Raw genomic sequence first — 15891 nt, 5'->3', positions numbered from 1 at the left:
TTTAGTTGAACCTGAGCTGGGTCAGACATCTGACCAGTTGTGAGTGTAAAACAAGGGGGATTCTGTTTATTTATTTATTTATTAAAAAAATTTGTTAAACAGTCATTCTTTTTTTTTTCTTTTTAAAGATTTTATTTATTCATTTGACAGACAGCGAGAGAGGGAATATAAGCAGGGGAAGTGGGAGAGGGAGAAGCAAGCTTCCCGCTAAGCAGGGAGCCCGACACAGGACTTGATCCTAGGACCCCGGGATCATGACCTGAGCCTAGGGCAGACGCTTAACCCACTGAGGCACCCAGGCACCCCGAGGGTTGTGTTTAAAGTGCCTGCTGGGCAGTTGGCCAAGCCTTGGCCTTCCCTGGCCGCTCAGAGGGGATAGGCTGTCCCGGCTCCTGCTGCACAGTGTTAAGGGACGTCTGTTTCCAGCCCTGCATTTCCTGTACGGTGATCCAGGGAAGGTTGATCTAGGCCTCCCGTGGGGCTCCAGAAAACCTTCTGCTGGAAGCCGAGGAGGTGAAATTCCTCTTCAGGTACGAGGATGGATTAGTGGATGTCAGGAGGGGACGACAGAGCAAAGCAGGAGCCTTTCTAGGTCCGAAACATAATCAGATTTCCAGGATTGGATTCTCCCTCTGGCTGTCACTCTGTTTGTACCCTCTGGACCCTGCCGTCAATGACCTGCCTGCCTTCTTACCCTCACCTTCCTCATTCCTGAATTGTGTCTGTGGTTTTGCTGGGGCCGCTGTAGCAAAGTGCCGCAGACTGGGCAGCTTGAAGAATAGAAATGTGTGTTCTCACGATTATGGAAGCAAGAAGTCTGAGATCAAGGGCCGGTAGGGTTGGGTTCTTCTGAGACTTTTCTCCTTGGCTTCTGGCCTTCTTCTTCCTGTGTCCTAATGTTTTCTTCTATTTTTTTTTTTAAAGATTTAAAAGATTTTTAAGTTATCCCTACACCGACCGTGGGGCTCAAACTCAAAACCCAGAGATCAGGAGTCACATGTTGCACTGACTGAGCCCGTCGAGTGCCCCACTAATCTACTCTTTTTATAAGGTCACTAGCTGTATTGGATTAGAGCCCACTCTAATGACTTTGTTTGAATCTGATTACCTCTTTGAAGACCCCATCTCCAAAATAGGAATTCTTTGGGTACCTAACTCAGCCCATAACGTGGGTGAAAGTCTTAAGTCTTCCTGGGCTTTGAGAACGGTTGCTCTGAAACAGTCGCAAGCAGGCTTAAACCCACTCCAGCAGATTATTACCCCCAATCCCAATGTGGGTTTTTGTCCAAACGTTAAGGCATGATGGAGGAGGAAGGAGAGGAAAGAGGAGACCGAGAGTGGGAATGCGTGTGGGGGAAGGGAAGGGTTAGCTATAGTGTCTGAGCTGTAGTGTCTGAGCTCATTCTCCTCTACCCCAAGATTTTATCTAGAAGATGGAACATTTTATTTCTTTTGCTTTATTTAGCCACAAATGGAAATGGACATTGATATCATTTTCATTAAAAATACTCTTCTCCTTAATTTCTCTCATCAGTTGTAATGACTTCTTCCAAGTTAGAGCTGCTAAAGGATGTTAGGGGGAAAACATAAAATGGGACAAGCAGCTGCTCTAAATAGCTTCAGAACAGAGTGTGTGGTCATTACAGACTATGAAAGCAAAGCCAGGAATTTACAGTTTGTTTAATTCAAAGGGGCCTTTTAATAGGATCTTTGAAAATGGTCGGTTAGGGTCAGCCAAGGCAACGTTGTAAAATAGGCTGGTTTGTAGTTTTGCTTCCGTTTGGCTTTGCATTGGTCATAGTTGTTCTGCAGTTCTAAAGTGGTTCTCAAAGTGGGGTCCCCTACTCCCAAGGAGTATGTAATGCCCAGGGCAAACCCTTTGTGGTTTGTGAATTTTACTCTAAGATTGTTTGGGAAACCGAATAATTAAACTACTAAATAATTTAACATTGTTTTTATGTTAAAATAAACGGATGTATTACAGAGTGGAATTCAAAATATAGAAATTTTAAGCTAAAACATGACACATTAGGGGAGCCTGGGTGGCTCAGTTGGTTAAGCAACTGCTTTCAGCTTGGGTCATGATCCTGGGGTCCTGGGATTGAGCCCCATATCGGGCTCCTTGCTTGGAGGGAGCCTTCTTCTCCCTCTCCCTCTGCCTGCTACTCTGTCTGCTTTTTCTCTCTCTCTCTGTCAAATAAATAAATGAAAAACCTTAAAACATAAAACACAACACTTTAAAGAAATGAAGGATTTGGGTGAGCTCCACCCCCTCCTCATGTACCCCAGGAGTGTAAGCTTATGGTCATTTAGTTTCTGGAGGCAGTTGATGGATTATAGGACAGTTTTAGAAATTCTTAAACTCTCCTCAAGTTACCAGGTATCTGGAGTCTTCTTTTGGCTTCAGGCCACTTTCCAAAGTAACAACCAGATAATTTGATAAACACGATTTGTGCAAATGTGTTAATAAATGCCACAGTGTCCTTTTCATCACCGTCTTCACTCTCTCCGATAAACGATGCGTATTCTCATTGTGGTATTTAGTAATGGTGTCCCTGCAGTGGGTGTGCGAGTCGGGAGAGGGACAGAGGGAGAGAATCTTCAAGCTGACTCGCTGCTGAGTGTGGATCCCACGGGGGGCTTGATCTCATGACCCATGAGATCACGACCTGAGCCGAAACCAAGAGTCCAACCCCTAACTGGTAGGTACCCCTGCTTCTCACTTTTGCATTCTCTCAGCATATATTTACTGGGTGTTTACTGGGTGCCAGGTACTGGTTTGATGCCTGAGACTCATGAGTAGAAGATAAATATAATCCCTTCCCTGGCCACACCTACATCTGGTGAGGAGATAATAATCAGGATGAGTAAATTGTCCACTGTTGGAAACTGATGAATGTTTTGGGGAAAAACGGAGCAAGGGATGGGGTGTAGGAAGTGTGGAGTAGGGACACTGGTTTGCAATTTTAAATATGCCAGACAGGGAAGGACTCACCAAGAACATGACAATGAAGTAGATAAAGGACTTGGACCTAGAGACTTCTGGAGAAAAAGGGATGGGAGTGAGGAAGCAGTCTGTGTAAAATCTCTATGGCTAGAGTAGGTCTTGTCTGTTTGTGAAATTAGCCAAGAGGCCAATGGAGGGAGGGAGGGAATGAAGGGCTGAGCAGTAGGAGATGTGTTCATGTAGGGCCGTTACAAGATCTGTGGCTTTCACTGTAAGATAGGGAGCCACTGGATCATTCTGGTGGCTGTGTTGATCGCAGACATTAGGGGGCCAACAGCAGAAGCAGGGTGATCGGTTAGGAAGCTATTACCACAATATAGACAAGATGATGATGGGCAAGACTTGTTGGCAGTGGGGGTGGTGATAACTGGTTGGGTTTTGGGGATATTTTCAAGGTAGAGTGAACAGGATTTACAGATGGATTGGGTGAGAGGGAGGTGAGAGAACAAGAGGACTCAGGAAAGGCTCCGTTGTCTTTGCTTGAGCAGAGATGGAGTTGCGATCAACCAAGATGGAGACCACAACGGTTAGAGCAGGCTTCGGGGACATTGTCTTTGGCCTGGAGCTTATTAAGTTGGCTATGTCTGTTAGACATTGAAGAGTAGGCATTTGGTTATATGTGTCTGGGGATCTAGCTGAGCGAGCTGGGGACATAAACTTGAGCGTTGTCAGCAAAGATGGTGGTTAAAGCTGGTCTTAGATGAGATTCTCAGAGAATGAGTAGGGGAAGATTAAAGGCCCAGGGACTGAGGCTGGGTGCGCTACAGCATAAGAAGGTCAAGGACAAGGAAGACGGAGAAGGAGTGGTCAGTGAGGTCTTGGAATTGTCAGTGTTCTGGAAGTCAAGGGAAGAAAAGTGTTTTCAGGAAGAGGAAGTGGTCTGTGTTGAATATTTGCGGTTGATCAAATGAAATGAAGTGAGATCTTCCCTTTGGGTTTGGAGTTTTGGAGATTATTGGTGGTTATGGTGGTAGAGGAGCAAAAAGTCTGATTGGGACAGGTTATGATAGGCTGGAAGGAGAGATACTGGAGACAGAGAGTAGAGAGAATGAGTCAGAGGTGGTTTGTAACAAAGGTAGTAGAGGAATGGAGCATTAGTTGGAGTGAGGAGGGCATCGAGGAGAGGGATTTTCAAAGGTGGGCGAAATAGTAGCAGATTTGAATGATGATGGGAATGGTCCAGTGAAGTCACTGCCTAGGCATCCAGGGGTGGGATCTAGCACACAAGTTTGCAGGAGATGGGTATGTGTGGGTTCATCTGTAATAGTAGTGGGAGGCATGGTGCGGGATGGTGGCGGGCCGTGTACTGGTAGCGTAGGTAGGTAGATGGTGTAGGTAATGGGTGTCCGTGGGGGTTCTGTCAGTTCCAATCAGTTGTCCATGTTGCGGGATGTAAGATCATCACCTCAGGGTGAGCTGGGTGAGCAGGTCGTGGAGGGGTGAAGAAAAGGAAGAGGTGTGAAATATGGGGTCCTTGCGGGCAGCATTAAAGGTTCCCTTGGGGCTTGTGGTCCCAGGTTTAATTCGGGATTGGTGTGGCATGATTGCGTGTTTTTCTAGTGGTTCTCTGCTGCGTGGGTGAAAGCATGGAGAAGGCCGAGTTTGAGATGGGCAGGGGGTTGCTGGCTGGGAGGATGGGGAAGCCAGAGGGAGGAGGGGGGCGGGGAGGATGTAGGCGAGCGTGGTCTGGTGACTGTCTCTGTCATCCACACTGGGGTATTTGGGAAGAAAGGCCAGGAGGGGATGAGGGACAGTGAAAAGGTGATGGGCTCAATGTCAAAAATTGTATGTCTTGGCGTGGTCGCAGGGTTGTTGAGATGTGTCACTGGGGGGGTTAAGTGGGAAACTCAGGAGGTGGTGGACATTGGGGTGCTGGACTTGTGATCATGGAGGAGCTGCAGTTACTTTGAATTCCACCGCCCCGCCCCGCCCCGTTCTTCACCGGCCGGTTTCTTCCCTTCAGTACACTTAACCCAGTCGACAGCTGTGCCTTTGTTAGTGTAACTTTCCTTTCCTAGATTGTAAGCATTGTAAAGGCAGGGACCAGGCTGGTTCCTCCTCACTGTCTAGGACGGTGCCTGGAAAACTGCAGGGGCTTCATAAACAGTCGTTGAATCACAAGTCAGACCTGTGCTGTTGGTCCTAAGACCCGTGCTGCGGCCTGAGGTGGGGCACTGTGTACTCAGGCACTGTGGCTTTCGACGATGTTGGTACAGAAGTCAACAATTGCCACTTCTGCAAAAAATCCAATAGGATTTTAGAGGATTTCTGATCTGTTAATTAAAAGATGAGAATCTGACACCACTTTTTAAAAAAGCTAATTTATAGGACAAAGAAGGCACATGGTAGGAAAGATAATAATTAGATTTTTGGAACTTTTTTTTTTTAAGATTTTATTTATTTATATGACAGGGAGATAGAACACAAGTAGGCAGAGAGGCAGTCAGAGGGAGAAGGGGAAGCAGACTCCCCACTAAGCAGGGAGCCTGATGCCGGGCTTGATCCCAGGACCCTGAGATCATGACCTGAGCCGAAGGCAGACACTTAACGACTGAGCCACCGGAGGTACCCCAGGGACTTACTTCTTTAACACTTTTATTTTATATAATATTTAAAAAGTCTGGTGTGTGGTTGTAGTTTCTTTATCCATTCTACAATTGTATGAATGTCCAGACGCTCTGTAGCTGGGATTTCAATGAAGTCCAGGCCCTGCCCTCAAAGGCTTATAGAGTCAATTACTGATTGAAGAAAGAACCTTTTCTGATAAATATGTTGTGAAAGTTCGATAACACAATTCAGAATGTACACTGCTGGAGAAGGACGTGTGAACGGTGATTTGAACTGTGTCGCTTCCACGTGGGTCATCGGACTTCATGGGCTGATGCGGCATTTTGACAGTCAGTAAACGCACCTGCAGGTCCACATAGGAAACTAAAGGCCTGAAGAGGAGAAGCCGCTTAGTTAAGACCCCAAGCTCATCCATGCTTCGCCTTCCCTCAGTTCTCACCCTCCTCCTGGCTTTCCTTCCACCACCAAAGAAACACCTGGGACATAGCAGGGGATGAGTAAATACGCGTGGAGTAGAGACTTTACCTTCAAGTGCAGAGGGTAATCCATTCCTCCGCAGGCATCGTTACGGACCGGCTGTCTGTGCTCTCCTCGCTCCCCTGATACATACGTCCAAGCCTGAAGCCCCAGTGTGGCTGCTTTTGGAGTAAGGGAGTCGTTAAGGTTAAATGCACGAGCTGAAAGGATTGGCGTCCTTAGAAGAGGAGACACCAGAGAGCCGGCTTGCTCTTTTCCCACGGCCCACGTAGAGGAGAGGCTGCCTGAGGACACAGCAGGAAAGCCAAGCCTGCCAGAACCTTGGTCTCCTTGGTCTTGGACGTCCCCACCTCCAGAGCTGGGAGAAGATAAACCCGTGTTGTCCAAGCGCCCAGCCTGTGGAATCTGGTGGGGCGGCTGAGCTAAGACAGCCTTGTGAAGCTTCTGCCGGCTGCTTGAAGAATATGGCATCTGCCATCCTCGTTTATCTAATACATTAATTTTCCATTTGTGTTTTATGGGATTGCTTCACGAATGGTATCTTTGCTGACAATTCCTGGGCCTAGGGGATGTTCCTTAGATACGGGCTGTGTCTTGCCTCAGCTGTGGAGAAACTAGCTTGCAGAGAATCAGAGAAGACAAATGTTGAAAGGTGGAGGGGAGGGGGGCTTGGGTGACTCAGCTCAAGTCCTGATCCCAGAGTCCCAGGATCAAGCCCCACCTGGGTGGGTGGGGGGGTGTCTCTGCTCAGCGGGTGCTCGCTTCTCCGTCTCCCTCCGCTGCTCCCCATGCTTGTGCTCTTTCACTCTTTTCTCTCTCTCAAATAGATAGATAAAAATTTTTTAAAAAGGTGGAGGGGATTTTCTAAATGTTAATTCTGGATTAAAAAGAGAACAAGGAAGAGTCAGAGCTGAAAGACGGTCCATCCTTTCCACAGATGTAGTAGTGCTAGAACACTTAATAATAATCCTGGGAGGAAAGAGTTGGTGGATGGAGACGGCCATGAATTACGTTTCTATTTACTTTTCAATCGCTAGAAATGAATCTTTGCATACATCAATATTTTCATTCTGATTACACCCTTCAGTAAACCAAAGTATGTCTTCTAATTTAAGAAGGAGCCGAAGTTGGAGATGCAATGTGGGGGGCTTGGAGGGTAGGGAAAGAAAAAATGAAAGAAGATGGGATTGGGAGGGAGACAAACCATAAAAGACTCAATCTCAGAAAACAGACTGAGGGTTGCTGGGGGGAGGGGGGTCGGGAGAGGGTGGTGGGGATATGGACCTTGGGGAGGGTATGTGCTATGATGAGTGCTGTGAGATGTGTAAACCTGGCGATTCACAGACCTGTACCCCTGGGGATAAAAATACGTTATATGTTTATTTAAAAAAATAAATTAATTAAAAAAAATTCAATTTATTCAATAGATAAAGGGCTATTCCGATTTTCTATTTCTCTTGTGACATATTTGGTAATTTGTCTTTCAAGGAATTTGTACATTTCATGTATTTTTCTCCCTCCCCCTGCTTTATTAAAGTGTAATTGACAAATAAAATTGTAAGATAGTTAAAAAAAAAAAAAAGAAGAAGAAGGAGCCGAAGTTAACAATTTTGGCATTTGATGACATTAATCTTTAGATTAGATGTGTGAGGGATGCACAGTTTGAAAAATCAATAATTCTTTTTTCCTGCTATTTGCAGACACCTGATCCTAAGTTTTTGCCCGGATGTATATAAACCCAGTGATAGGTGGTCAGGGAGAATTAACTCACGCAGGACCTTTTCATATGCTTTTTGGGCTAAGTCTTCTCTGGAAGATTTATTTGGTTTGGAACAGTTTATTTCCGGAAGTCACCTCCCTACTCTTACTACAGGATTAGAATTAAAAAATCGAGCAGTTGCAGGCCCAAGTACTGGTGTGTTCTCTCTTTTCCCTCTTGCTCCACGTTTGATGGGAGCACATCTCCACATCTCCCACTCCGTGCCTCTGCGGGACCTAGGGAGGCCCCGTAACATCGAAACTCTTCCTCTAGTTCATTAGGGGAGAGAACTCAATGTGGACGTTTCTCGACAACCGGAATTCTGTTCTGCAAGGAGCCCCTCATCCAGTTGGCCAGGGTGATAAATGGCTTTTGCTGGGTGAGTGGCCAGGAAGCCTGTTTCCTTTATCTTACTGCTCAGGCCTCTCCTGTAGAGAAGAGGAGGAAAAGGAGGGAAATTATTCTGACTTGGGAACTTACTTTGCATTTTAGCCAGAGGCAGCCCACTGCCTATCAGCAACTGCTCCCTTGCTTCCAAATAGTATGTAGATTTCCCTGAAGCTGTCTAACAATCTTGAGTTGGCTGGAAGAGTTGGATGTCTGTTGAGAGCCGCTGAAGGCTGAGGGTGAGGCCCAAGGCCTGTTGACTTGGCTGGTTGGCGGGGGAGGGGGTCCCTCCAACTCCAAGAGTGGTTTGTATTGTCTAAATCCTTGTTTAACAGTGGTGTTCGTTTTGTTCTGACTCAGCTGCTCTAGTTAAAGGGGGAGGGGGCCGCTCAGATCTCTGTGCTCTGTCCCATCTGTCCCCTCACTGTCCATCTGTTCCCTGAGATCCCAGGACTCCATATAACACAGCTTGGAAAACCATCAAACTTGAAAACCATCAGACTTGAAAACCATTGGATTAGATAGGTGTGGAAGGGCCCAAGCAAGGGCATTGCCAGCCAAATGACACTGCTGGGACCCTTTCTTCTTCCCTTGTCATGTCTCTCTCTGGGAGCATCCTTCCAAAAGGGTGATTAGAGTGACCAGTCAGAGTCCATCCCCACTGGAAGGGGAACCCCTCCCTCAGAGCTCCTTCAGTGTGTCTGCTTCTCTGGGGCCCCAATTGTTGTCTACCTTGGTGGTGATTTGGGCCATCTCAGGCCAACTAAGCTGCTTCTTCTTCTTTTTTTAAAAGATTTGATTTATTTGACAGAGAGAGATCACAACTAGACAGAGAGGCAGGCAGAGAAGGGGGGGGAAGCAGGCTCCCTGCTGAGCAGAGAGCCTGATTCTGGGCTTGATCGCAGGACCCTGACATCATGACCTGAGCTGAAGGCAGAGGCTTAACCTACTGAGCTACCCAGGCGCCCCCCCAACTAAGCTTCCTGAGGCCTGAGACAACAGCATACTCATCACATCTCTTCAGCACCAAAACAGCATGTTGCATGTAATAGAGACCCATGAAATGCTTGCAGAATTGAGTTGGAAAAAGAAACATTTTCTGTGGTCACTGTTTTATCACCACGCGAGCTAGTAACCCCTGTTTTGCAAGTACAGTAATTGGGCCACCTGAGGCCGTGAGGAGATTATTTAGGTAATATAATTTGTGTACAGAAATGCTATGTAAAAATCTAAAAGCATGAGACTATTGTCTTGCTATTTTTCACAGTTAAGGGCATTTTAGTATAGGGATCAAAGATGGCATATAATTGGGGTAAAGAGGAAGCCTTGAGTTTTCCAGGTCTGACAGTGGATGGCCACAGAAAATCACTGGTTAATGTGTGAAGGCCTCAAGGAAGAAGTGTTTGAATTCATTCCACTAGTAGGAACCCTCTTTAAGCATCGCATTGTGCTAGTGGCTGAGGGGACATCCCCGACATTTCTGGGTCCTGCCTTACATCCTCTCCGCCATCTTGTGCCCCAGCCATTGCTGGGCCACCAGCCTCCCACAGGTGTAACCAACAGCGTCTGACTTCAGCTGCACCATGTCTCTCTCTCTGCCCAAGGGTTTCTGGAAGTCACCCTTGGAAGGCCTGCTGGATCTCATGTCTGTGCCACTTGGAAGTGCAAAGAAATCGACATCCCATGGGCCAATCCTTGGCCAATAAGGGATGGGAACTGGTGATAAAATGCTCTCTCCTTCTGTCATTTGGGTGAATGATTCTGAGGCCTAGTCTGTTCATCTTCAAGGGGCCCAATGTGATTGAGCCCTGGTGAGCCATACAGTGACCTGGTCATTGATACACCTTTGTGGTGGCTTTCTCTCTCCCCTAATTCTCCACTCCAGCCCCTAGGGTCCATCCCAAATATCCTGCCACATATAAACTGTTAGCACAGACTCTACTGTTATTGGGTAAGTCAAGGGAATTCAGGGGAATAAAGAATGTGGCAGGGGGATGCCTGGGTGGCTAAGTCGGCTGAGCATCTGCTTTGGCTCAGGTCATGATCCCAGGGTCCTAGGATTGAGCCCCGCATCAGGCTCCCTGCTCAGTGGGGAGCCTGCTTCTCCCTCTGCCTACTGCTCCCCTTGTTGTGCTCTCTCTCTCTCTCTCTCTTTGACAAATAAATAAATAAATAAAACTCTTAAAAAAAAAAAAGAAGGTAGGATTTTTTCCTGTTCTTCAAGAGTGTATTAACCCTTTGGGGAGTGTTGTTGCAACTTTGGTTACTTTAGAGGGGTATCACACAGGAAGAGGCCACAGTGGGTGATTCAGACAGGGCAGGTGCTAGTGCAGAAAGGAGAAGAGAAAGTTAGTTTGAATGGGGCTTGGGGACCAAGCAGACCCTGGGAAAGAGCTCAGTGGGCAGAGGAGACTTCCATGTTAACGGTAGGGGTGAGCAGAAAAGCTGGCTTAGGGTTATTTGAGGGAGAGAACGGAAGATTGGAATCCGAGTTACTGGATTGGGAACATTCCCAAATGTCAGGCCTGTGCTTTCCAACTTTCCTTGGCTTTGCTGAAAAGCGAGAGTTGCCTTAGGGAATTTGAAAACTTGGGTTGGAGGGTTAGTCTGGGAAAGAAAGACAAAGGGATAAAGACCTGTTGAGACCTAAAAATGGGGGTCAGGTGAATGAGGGGCAAAGTTCAATGCATTGGGTCTCTGCTTGGAGCATTCCCTAGGGGACTACACAGAACGGCCTTAATGGGGCCCTGACCTCTGAAAATGTAGGCCCACCTGTAAGGTTTAGGGTAGTGTTTAAATTGGGCGGTGGTCCTCGTGGACCTGCAGCATCAACTGAAGTTACTTTATCATAATTTTATTTAAATGTGTATAAAGTAAAGCGAAGTATAAACTTCTAATAGTAAAGCTCTTATGTATTCATAAAACCAAAAGAAATTGACACATTAAAAACAGATACAGTGACAAAACCAGTAAGATTCCAATAACAACACGAATTCAATGTGATGGGTGATGTTTTGTGCTAACATGGGACCGCTGTTGCCTAGCTTAGACAGAACTCCAACACTCCGGCCTGCTTCTCGGCTTGAACCACTGAGAAACTTCTTTTTGCCCAGCTGGCCCTGATGAAATGCCATGTTTGCCTAAGGGGGCCGCTCTTTTCTCATTAGCCAAAGACCACATACTTGGTCTTTGCACCAACACGGCCCTAAGAATAAAGCAAAGCTGGGCGCTGACCTCCGTGTGGCCCAGGCTGGGAGGGGCAGCACCGACAGGAGGTCGCAAGATGGAGGCAGGAGGTGGGAAGAAGTCTGGGGACAGAGTGACAATGTCTCAACAAGAACAAGAGGGCTGCTGGGATCAAATGTTTTAGTTCAGCTGGGGCGCTGACGCCAATTTCTTTGGCTATGAAATTCCAATGAGATGGGGACGTAGAGATGTGTTTCTGGATCAAGGGACTTCTGTGTGGCATCTACGGTGGAGTAGAATATTAGTAAGATAATACATGACTTACAGTCTCCTGTGCAATTTTATGAAATTATTGTATTGCAAGGATTCCTTCCCATGGGAGGGAGCTGAGTGGTGAAGCTCTGATGCTGTGTGTGTGGGGGTCCCTCCGCACTTAAATGCTTCCAATCGCCATCCGCCATCCGGGCTTGTCCCCACCCCTGCTCCGCCCCTTCTATTTAAGGCTTCTCTGGTGGGGCTGACCTGAGACTTCAGGATGCCTCCCCGCCAGGGTGGGCTGTGCTGGGAAGGGCCCTTTTCCCTTCACACCTAGAATTAGGGCCTGGAGGTAAGGTGGCCGGTTTTATTCGCCACTTCTCCATCCCCAGTGTGGCTGGGGGAATAATAATCCGACTTTATCGCGGATGAATGAGTTGGTATACATTAAGCGTTTGAATGCTGAGCCTACCGGAAGATTTCCACGGTTCATGATGGCAATGACCTCGATCCTGCAATCAGTGATGTTTGACCTGGGCCCAAAGCTCTGGGCTTGCTGTCGGCAGGATCTTCGGCAGGTTCTGCAGGAGGAACGGATTCTGCTAAAAAGACCACACCGGGGTATGAACATCCGTAAATGATCACGAGCCCTCATTATTTCAGACCTTATTAATTGTTGTGCTTCGACTATGTGGACAGGTAGATTTTGCCTTTGCAAAGAAAAAAGGGTGTTGAAGGAATGGTGTGAAGAAAACAGCGTAAACAACATGAAAAGGGCCTTGTCCGAGGCACTTCAGAAAATCTAACAGTTTTTTGCATTAAAAAACATGCTAATTATGTGTCTCTCCTATCTATTCTAGCAGGTCCCCAAGGACCATTATTGGGCACAGTTGGCTCCCAAGATATTTTGCTGAGTCAGACAGGCCCCTGTCTTAGTTCGAGGTCCCTCCAAGTGCATCCAGAGGCGAGGACAGGAGGAAGCCCCGCAGGGGAATGGGATGGGAGAGCCGCTGAGTGGGTTATTGCTGCGGGCAGCTGGGGCTCAGTCCCAACAGAACTCTGGGAAACTGCAGAAAACGCTTCTGCTTTCTCCAGCCGGCTCGTGACCTATTAATCCGTGAATCCTCCTTGTGTTAAGGCACTTCCTGTCTGTCCCCTACGGTCCCAGAGCGCTCTAGTAGCCAGAGAGCTTTTAGGTACAGACCTGTGGGTTTTGGGCCTTGGGGGCGGGGACTGAGGAGCTCTGGGGGCACGTAGGTGGGGTCTAAACCCTTTTCAAGTCACATGTCCTGTGCAACCCCTATAGCTCCTGTTGGCACTCAGCAAACATTGTAATTAATATGCTTGTTGCATATTGCAGATATATTTGCTAAATGTCCTAAGTGGGGAATTCCTACCTTGGCGATTCCCTGTTTGGTCCAGTCTCAGAAATGGGGGTGGGGTGAGAGGGAGGAGGGGCTGGTGAAGGGAGCCAGCACCTGGAACATGAGGGGGCCCTTGGGTTGGATCTCCCCTCCTTCAGATTAGCTATCCACCGCATGGAAGGGGTCACATGTCTCTGTGAACGAGGGCTGGAGAAGGGCTGGGCTCTGCTTAACCCCGTGGCATGGAAAGGTTAGCAGAGCATAGTCTGCTTTCATAGCGAGTCCAGCTGCAATGGTACAGGGGCCTGATTTTATGCAGGGGAGGGAGGGAGGGCGAAGCGGGGTGGAGTTGGATTATGGATCTGTTGTTTTGGGAAGGGCGGTGTCTTCCTACATATTTGTAGGCGGAATTTAGGGGTAATAGCATTGGGAGGCCTGGGTAGAGCAGAGAGAGGTGGTATCAGTGGTGTGATATGGGGCACCTGGAAGCCAGAAGCCTCGGGTGGAGGTTCAAGTTAAACCTGTTTCATCTGCGGGAGGTAATAGGTAATTTACCAGGTTGTGAGGATTGGAGGAGCAGATGTAGCTGTTAAATGCACTCCTGTCCTTGGTTGGTTGTTTTTTTTAAATGGTGGTATATTTTCAAAGTTTGCATTTAATAAAATGCTTTTAATAAAATCCTGCAACACAATATGATTATGCTATTTACAAGATTATTGCAGGTCTTGTAAAAACATTAATTCAGAATATAAATAGGACACAAATCTTTAAAATTAATTTTATTCTTCTTAATCAAAGGAAAACAGTGGTAGTAAAATATAACTAAAAGTGTCCTAAAGAAAAGAACCGGTCTTTTTCCTCTCCTTTCCCACACCAGCTTTTCAGATTTGGGGTTTCCTTCTGTATCACCATATTTAAAAAAAAATCTGCTACTTCTTAGGCAGTATTAGATAGTACAGATCAACTTTCTGATACAGCTGATTTAATTTAAATATTTATACCCCACCCTCATCCACTCCCCTCTTATTTTCTCAGTGTAACTATATCACCATTTTTGGTTAAATCCTTTGTCAGTGTTTTTATTATTAAGACTAGGTATCATTTACTTTTGAGCCGCCTTAGGTACTGTGATTATATGTATTTCTTGTACATTGTTTTATTGCCTAGAGGTCATAATGGCCTTTAAAAAATTTTGCTCAGTACTTCATGTATCTACTGCTTATTTCTCCCCGAGAGTCCAATAGATCTGTCGATATCTATCAATATTGTTTCCCAGACATCTCAACAGGGAAATCCTCAAAGTTTCATTTGCCCCTCTGAGACCTCTTTCATTCCTGCTCTGGTTGGTTTCTCTTTAGGGAGGTCCTAGGATTTGACCACTCTTGTGGTTACATTCCCTTTTCCATAGAGGTCATGTCATTTCTTTCACGTTTATTTATTTATTTAGCTGTAACACATTCTGTGGTAGCTTCTTTAAAAAGTGTATTTTTGAGGAGCAACTCGGTGGCTCAGTCAGATAAGCCTCAGACCCTTGTTCTCAGCTCAGGTCTTGATCTCAGGGTCATGAGTTCGAGTCCCACGTTGGGCTCCACAATGGATTTAGAGCCTACTTAAATTGTTTGCTTGAAAATGACTTTATTCTCTTGGTTGATAGTTTGACTAAGTAGAGAATGATAAATTGAAATGAATGATGTCTCAAATGTGAGAGAATGTATCTGTTCATCTCTAGGTAATGAAGTGTGATGCCACTTACCTAGTTACTTTGTAGGAGATCTGGTTCCCCTCCTCCGCCCCATGCACCTGTTGCTCAGAAGTACTGAGTGCCTTGAGGCTCGGCAGTGAATCCTCCCTTATCATCCTCCTCTTTCGACCTGTTGAGGTTAAGTCCATTCAGTTTCCTTCTTCCACCTGCCTTTGTTTTCCAAAAACTTGTTGAAAAACTTGTTGAAATCTTTCTTGAGTTGGTGTCTCCTCCTGTTCTTTATCTCTTCGGGATTGTAGCCTCTTTGTGTTCCAGAACTACTTTCCCTCTGCTGGTAGAATTGCTGGGAGGAGTAAAACAAGTGTATTTGACCTGCTCCGTCTAATTAGAACTATGTTACTAGAAGTAAATGAGAGCAGCCTGAAAATTCCCCTGGAAAATAATATACTCAAAGTCTTTGATTTAAAAGGTAAATAAGACTTTGGGCAAGAAAAGCGCACGGCAGAGCAGGGTTAAGGGAAAAAAAAAAAAAGAAGAAGACATGGAAGAAGGACAGAAGAGGGCTGAGAGAGAGAAGCCTCAGGGAGGGACTTAATAGCAACCTATGAAGAAGGAAAAAAGTTGAAATCCAGGCCTGTCCTGTCTAGTGTGGGCTGCTCATCCACTGTGGAGGAGGGAATTGTTATTGATAATGGATTTATCAATGGGCCATGACTGTAGCAGCTTTATCAAGGGCTGTTATGTAGAAGAATTTATATGCTTGCCAGCCCCAGAGAGCCCTAAGGATACAGGACTATAAAACAAAGGAATTGATTATGCAAAACAAACCCCGTCCTGTCCTAGGAAAGGTGCCAACCCTCCATCAGAGGAGTTCCACCGGTATCCTCGAAGATGGAATGTGGGTCCAGTAGTACACGAATGTGCTGTCAGGACTGAAGACTTGAGTTCAAATGTGATTTCACAGATGTAGTCAATCCCGATGGTAGGCAAGACCACCACGGATGGGGCTTTTCCTTTTTCACATTGTCCATATTTTTCTTCTTTCTCCACTCTTCTTTGGGAATCTGAAGGCTCAGAATGAAAGAACTGGAAAAGCTCATTTACGTAGCTATAAAGGTAACCACTGTGGCATGTTTGTTTCTATAGTCACAGTAGTTCTGCCCATTTCCAGGCAGATCAAGGCCAC

General features: G+C 46.3%; 1 protein-coding gene across 1 annotated transcript in view; it reads left to right on the top strand.

Annotated features, from left to right (window-relative positions):
• The window catches only part of TMEM178B (transmembrane protein 178B), a 337749-nt gene that overhangs the window by 30094 nt on the left and 291764 nt on the right, over positions 1-15891 (top strand). The gene's annotated exons all lie outside the window — the stretch shown is intronic.

This window comes from Mustela nivalis (assembly GCF_964662115.1).
Source record: "Mustela nivalis genome assembly, chromosome: 12".
NCBI lineage: Eukaryota > Metazoa > Chordata > Mammalia > Carnivora > Mustelidae > Mustela > Mustela nivalis.
This window is presented reverse-complemented; position numbering and strand designations above follow the sequence as displayed.